Source organism: Haemaphysalis longicornis, unplaced genomic scaffold (genome assembly GCF_048455015.1).
Source record: "Haemaphysalis longicornis isolate Haplotype H1 unplaced genomic scaffold, Haemaphysalis longicornis Haplotype H1 scaffold_1, whole genome shotgun sequence".
Taxonomy (NCBI): Eukaryota; Metazoa; Arthropoda; class Arachnida; order Ixodida; family Ixodidae; genus Haemaphysalis; species Haemaphysalis longicornis.
The window spans coordinates 234,603,021-234,609,226 of NW_027526203.1; positions in this window are offsets into that span (position 1 = coordinate 234,603,021).

The window sequence follows — 6,206 nt, forward strand, 5'->3', positions numbered from 1 at the left end:
ATGGGGTTGACAAAATGTTGCACAGAGATTTTTAAAGAAGATAGTCTTTCTTGGGCTACTTTTAAAAGCAAAAGTGTTGGTCTGGCTATGTCTGTCTGTCTGATTCGATTCAGCCACCCGGCCAAAGTGAAACAAACCCACAGTCAAATGTAAACGTCGAGTCCAATGTTAATGTTCATACTTGTCAACTTTGGTGAACAAGAACAAGGCTACGCAAATATAAGGCAGAAAATCAATACATGAGTGATACTTGCAGTGTTCCTTTATTAAAAAATTCACGGATGCTTTGTTTTTGCGGTAGCAAATGAAATACATCAACTGCAGAAAACCGTCGCCTGCTGTTGACCGCGCTACCTGGAGTCATATAAGAAATCAAACAGCAATGCAACACCTGGAGTAGAGCAACGTGGTTCTCTAAACTTAATAGTACAGTGCCTCGATTCACGCGCGTCTCCGCCGTACGGGAGCGCTGGCATCACGGCACCCTGCTTGGAGCAGTGGAACGCAATAAATTTAAATTGACTTGAGCAAACTTCTAGTGTGTTATCTTGGGAGGAACGAGACTGGAGAGGAACAGCATGAGAGGTGAGTGGGACAGAGTAGGGAGGCATTTACTTTCCAGGGGCACCAGTCGACTATCGTCTTTCGTCGACATTTGCAATGACAGGAGCAGATATGCAGCCATCTTTTTTGTTTTCTCGGCTATTCACAAACACTGAAGCCCAAAATAGTACTTCTGAACAAATTTCTTATCACTTGTAGCACCTCTGTTGTACAATTTATAGCTCGTCTGTAGAAACCTAGGGCCTCGCAGAAATTTGTTTACAGCAGTTCCTGCCTTTTACTATGCTTAGATGTATTTACGCAAACCACATAAAAATCTACCAATCCCATTTCACCATTCATGTTTTGCATCATCATAAACGATGGTGTGGGTAACTGTATTGGGCAGCAATACCTGTTTTTATCCTCCTGGAATTTTCTGCATTAATAATTCACAGCACTGTAACCTACCAATAGTGGCCAATTTGTTTCTGCATGTTATAGTCCCTTTGAGGGAGCTTCTACACTTCCCAGCAAGCAAGCTGTTACGTGATAAAAACGTAACGCTACAACTTGGCATATCATTAATTATCCGTCGAGGCCAACCATCAGCGATATTCATTTGTTTGCTGTTTGTCGAGTCGTTTTTTTTGCATATTTTAACACGAAAGTGTTTTATTCCCGGATACACAGATTTCACTGACGTCATATCAGTCGCGGAAGTGACGCCAGTACAACGAAGCAAGCGGCCAGTAAAGGGTGCACCCCTGCACGCAGGGTCTTCTTGCAGGGAAGCAACCTTTAGCACTAAAGAGTACGTTATACTTGGGGTTGTTCGTTTTCGGGTTTTCTATTTTAACACGAAAGGGTTTTATGCTGGGATACACCAAGATTTCGCTGACGTCATATCCGTCACGGAAATGACGCCAGTAAAATTAAGCAAGCGGCCTGTAGAGGGTGCACCCCTGCACACAGGGTCTTCTTGCAGGGAAGCAACCTTTAGTACTGAAGAGTACTAAAGAGTACTAAACTGAAATAACGTGGGAAAGCGGTAACAGACAGTCCAGCATAGACTACAGTTTAGTATCCGAGACAGTATACAGAAGGCTGCGGGAAATGAGGATAGATGAAAATGGAACAGACAGCTTAGGAAGCGACCACAAGCGGCTTGGCTTGCACATTGGAGGCGCAACCCGGAGAAATGTAGAAATAGGTACAATAGGAGGAACTAATTTGAACAATCAGCAGTTAAAAATCATCGCTGATAGATTGGAAGATGAAATCAGTAAATACCCAGACAAAAATTGGGATTACGACGAAATGATTGCGTTCATAAAGGGTAAGATGAATGAAACAAAGCAACGAAACCGATGGAAAGGGAAGAGAAAGCCGAGAAGCTGGTGGAATAAGGAAATAAAAGAGGCTACTGACCAGCGAAGAGAGGCGTCGAGAGAACATAGAGAAGCAAAAAGAACTGGTATGGAACCGGAGGTAGTGAAGGAGAAATGGGATATCTACCGTGGGAAAAAACGAAGTGCAGAAAATGGTGCAAGCAAAGATCAAGCAGAAAAGCGAACGATGGATGGCAGAAATACGGAAGAAGGACAAAAGCGCATCTAAGAAGTTTTGGAACCATGTAAAATCACTAAGCTCAAAAAACGATAACCATAAAAAATTCCTGATTGATGAGGAGGGGAAACATTTAGAAGGAGAGCACGCGTTGGCGCAGCATATTCATCGAGTGATTAGTGAGAAGTTTAAGGCAATAGTGGTAGGGAAACCTGCACCGATAACATCAGCGCCACAGAAGACTGCGGAAAGGGAAATAAGTTTGAGCAACCTTGATTGGAAAAAAAGCAGAGCAAAAGGTTTCCCCCCAGACAGCAGTGGGCCCAGACGGAATACCAATGCAACTGATAAACCTGCTTGGACTTAAAAGTAAGGAATCGTTTATGAGGGCAATAGATAAGGTGATAGAAACCAAACAAATACCTGAGGACTGGCTAGAAAGTAGGATGAATTTAATGTATAAAGGCAGAGGAGACAAAGCCAGTATTGAGAGAGAGAGAGAGACAACTTTATTGGCTAGCCTGCAGAACGAGAGGATCGCCTCCTAGAGAGGCACCCTATCGTGACGCGGCCTGGACGTCCTCGTGGTGTGCGCCGCAGGCGTCGACTGGCTCGGCTGACGGGCAGTGAGGGGGTGGATCCCTCGGCCTCGCCGCCTCCCCGAGTCTCTGCCGTGCGAGAGCTGCCTCGAGCTGCTGGACGGCCTGGAGTTGGGTCGTGTATTCGGACGAAATCATGGCACTCGTGAAACTGTCCGGCAGCCGCGTCGGGGCGGCCGCCTCGTCTGGGTTGCGTTCACAATCCCACAATATGTGGGCCAGAGTCGCGTTTGCTCTCGCGCACACACAGCACTGCACGCTGTCGTAGGCACCCGGACACACGTATTGCGCCAACACGGGTGTGATCACAGAGTTTGTCTGTAGCTGTCTGTAGAGCACGGCCTCGGCCCTTGTGAGCCGAGGATGAGGTGGTGGCATAGTTCGTCGGCTGAGCCGGTACCATTGGAGGACCTCGGTATAGGTCGTGAGGGGTTCGTGGTTGATGGCCGGCTGCCTAGCCGAACGAGAGGCGAGAGGGGTCGCCGCGCGGTTGGTGAGTTCGCGTGCGGCGGCATCTGCCGTCTCGTTGCGATTGGCGTGGCCGTTGCTGGAGCCGAGCGAGTCCATGTGCGCCGGGAACCATCGAAGGGACGTGGCGGACACTGATGGGGTCGTGGTGTTGCTTCGCACTTTCACTGCACTTTCACACACACTGTTTCGCGCATAACTGAGTATCGCGGAGCGCGAATCACTTAGCACTGTGGTGCACTGAGGGTCCGTCAGGGCCAGGGCAATGGCCGTCTCCTCGGCATGACGCGCGACCGGGACGCGGAGACTGCAGGCGCTATAGATGTCACCGGTGGTAGCCCTGACTGCCACCGCTGCGTACGTGCCGGGTCGGTCGGGGTACTCGGCGACGTCAACGTAAAGGGCACCGGTGTCGCGGGCGTAGAGCTCCGTGAGGGCCTTGGCTCGGGCGACTCGTCGGTCGCGGTTGTACTCGGGATGCATGTTCTTTGGTATGGGATTAACCCGCAGTCTGCGCGTGACGGCGTCTGGCAGCGGGCGTGTACTAGAGGTTGAGACTGCTCTGGATGCGTAGCCTAGCCGGTCGAGTATGGAGCGACCGGTGCGCGTGGTTGAGAGCCGCTCGAGCTGGGCCGTGCGGTGGGCCTCGGCGATCTCGTCGAGGGTGTTGTGGATGCCCAGCTCGAGGAGCCGCGCCGTGCTTGTGCTGTCGAGGAGCCCGAGGGCCGCCTTGTACGTCTTCCGTATCGCGGCGTCGATTTTGGCTCGTTCTGGCGTTTTCCAGTGGTGATATGCTGCCACGTATGCAACGTGGCTGATGGCGAATGACTGTATCAGTCGGAGGAGGCTGGCCTCCTTCATGCCGTGGTGCCGTGTGGTCACTCGCCTGATGAGGCGGGTGGCTGTCGTGAGCTTGGTGGTGAGGCGGTTGACTGTAGTGCCGTTGCAGCGATTGCTCTCAAGTATCATGCCGAGAACTCGGAGGGACTGCACTCGCGGGATGACGGTGCCGTCTCTCGTGCGCACGGTGATTGCTGCGGTGGTTATGCGGTGGCGAGGTGTGCCCGGTGGGGGTATCACTAGTAGCTCTGACTTTTGGGGGGAGCAGACGAGGCCGGAGCCTTCGAGGTGTTGTTCGATAGTGTCTACCGCGTGCTGTAGGGTCGTTTCGATGTGGCCGTCGCAGCCTCCGGGAACCCACAGTGTGATGTCGTCCGCGTATATGGTATGGCGAACCTGGGGTATCTCCGCTAGCCGGTTGGCCACGCCGATCATTACGATATTGAAAAGCAGCGGGGAGATTACCGAGCCCTGGGGCGTTCCGGTGCTGCCTAGCGATTTCTGCGGTAGTTCGAGGTCACCCACGTGTATCGTGGCGGTGCGTTCCGAGAGGAAGTCGTGGATGTATGCGAATGATCGCCTGCCCATGTTCAGTCGCGATACTTGCGCCAGGATGGCAGAGTGCCGTACCTTGTCAAATGCGCTCTGCAGATCGAGACCGAGCACCGCCCTGTTGTCGCGGGTGGGGGTGGTCACGTCGAGTATTTCGTGTTGCAACAGGATCATGGTGTCTTGGGTACTCAGGCGCTCTCGGAAGCCTAGTATGGTGTTAGGGTATAGCTCCTCAGTTTCGAGGTAGCGTTGCCATCGTTTCAAGAGGACGTGTTCGAGAACCTTGCCGACGCATGACGTGAGAGATATCGGTCGGAGGTTCTCTATGCTAGGTGGTTTGCCCGGTTTGGGGATGAGCACCGTCTTTGCTGTTTTCCATTGCTTGGGCAGCCGGCCCGCTCGCCAGCACACGTTGAAGTATTGAGTGAGGGCCGTGATGGCGCCGTCGTTGAGATTTCGTAGGGCTTTGTTGGTGATGCGGTCTGGGCCTGCTGCAGATTTACAGTTAAGGGTTTGCAGCACTGCTCGGACCTCCCATTCTTCGATGTCGCGGTCTAACAGCAGATTGTCTGCTCCCTTGTAGTCGTCATGCTGTTCCTTGGGGGTGCTGGGAAGGTAGCGGGCGTTGATTCTCCGGCCCGTTTCGTCTTCGCCTAGCGTTCGTATCGCCGCGTGCAGTGTCTGCGCCAGATTGTGGCGTTGGAAACCCTTTGTCTTGGTTTCATCGAGTAGGTGGCGAAGTAAGTTCCAAGTTCTGCCCTTATGCATTTGGCCGTCTGCCTCGTTGCATACGGCGTGCCACTGCTGTGCGCAGAGTTGGCGGCTGTAGCACTCTATGGCTCGGTTGAGTTCTGCCACCTTTTTGCGCAGGCGGCGATTGGTGCGCCGCGTCTTCCAGCGCTGTAGGATGGATTGCCGAGCCTCGAGCATGTGTGCGAGGCGATTGTCAACCTGCGTGACGGTCTCGTCCGTGTCAATTTCGGTTGTTGTATTGGTGACCGTACGAACGATGTTGTCCGTCCATTCGTCTATATCCGTGATCACCGATGCCGATTGTGCCAGGGTCCGTCGGAATAGTTCCCAGTTGGTGAGTCTATGCCGGCGTTGGGGCTCGGTGGCGGTAGGTTTGGATATGGGCAGGAGTACCTCAATAATGTAGTGATCACTGCCCAGATTTTGCCCCGTGTTACGCCAACGCACCCCGCGCTGTTCTTTGGACGTGCGGACGAAGGTTAGGTCCGGGGTGGTGTCCCGCGTAACGGACGTGCCTATGCGGGTGGGGGTCGTTGGATCGGTGAGCAAATGGAAACCTGCATCGGTAGCGTCGTCAATGAGGTCTCGCCCCTTTACCGTTGTTTTGAGGTAGCCCCAGTCTTCGTGGGGGGCATTGAAGTCACCGCACAGCAGGATCGTGTCCTCGGGCGCTAGGCGGAGGGCCTTGTGCAGGAGGGCACGAAACTTTTGCTGGCGGTGCGCCGGGTTGCTGTAGATGTTGACGAGAAGAATGCTCTCTTTGCTTTTCCTTCCGACGATCACTTCGGTGGTGCAGTGCTCTATGGTGCTGCGGCCAACGATGTCATGTGTCGTGAACGTAATACCTTTCCGAACAAAGGTACATACTCCTCGGCCGGCTCC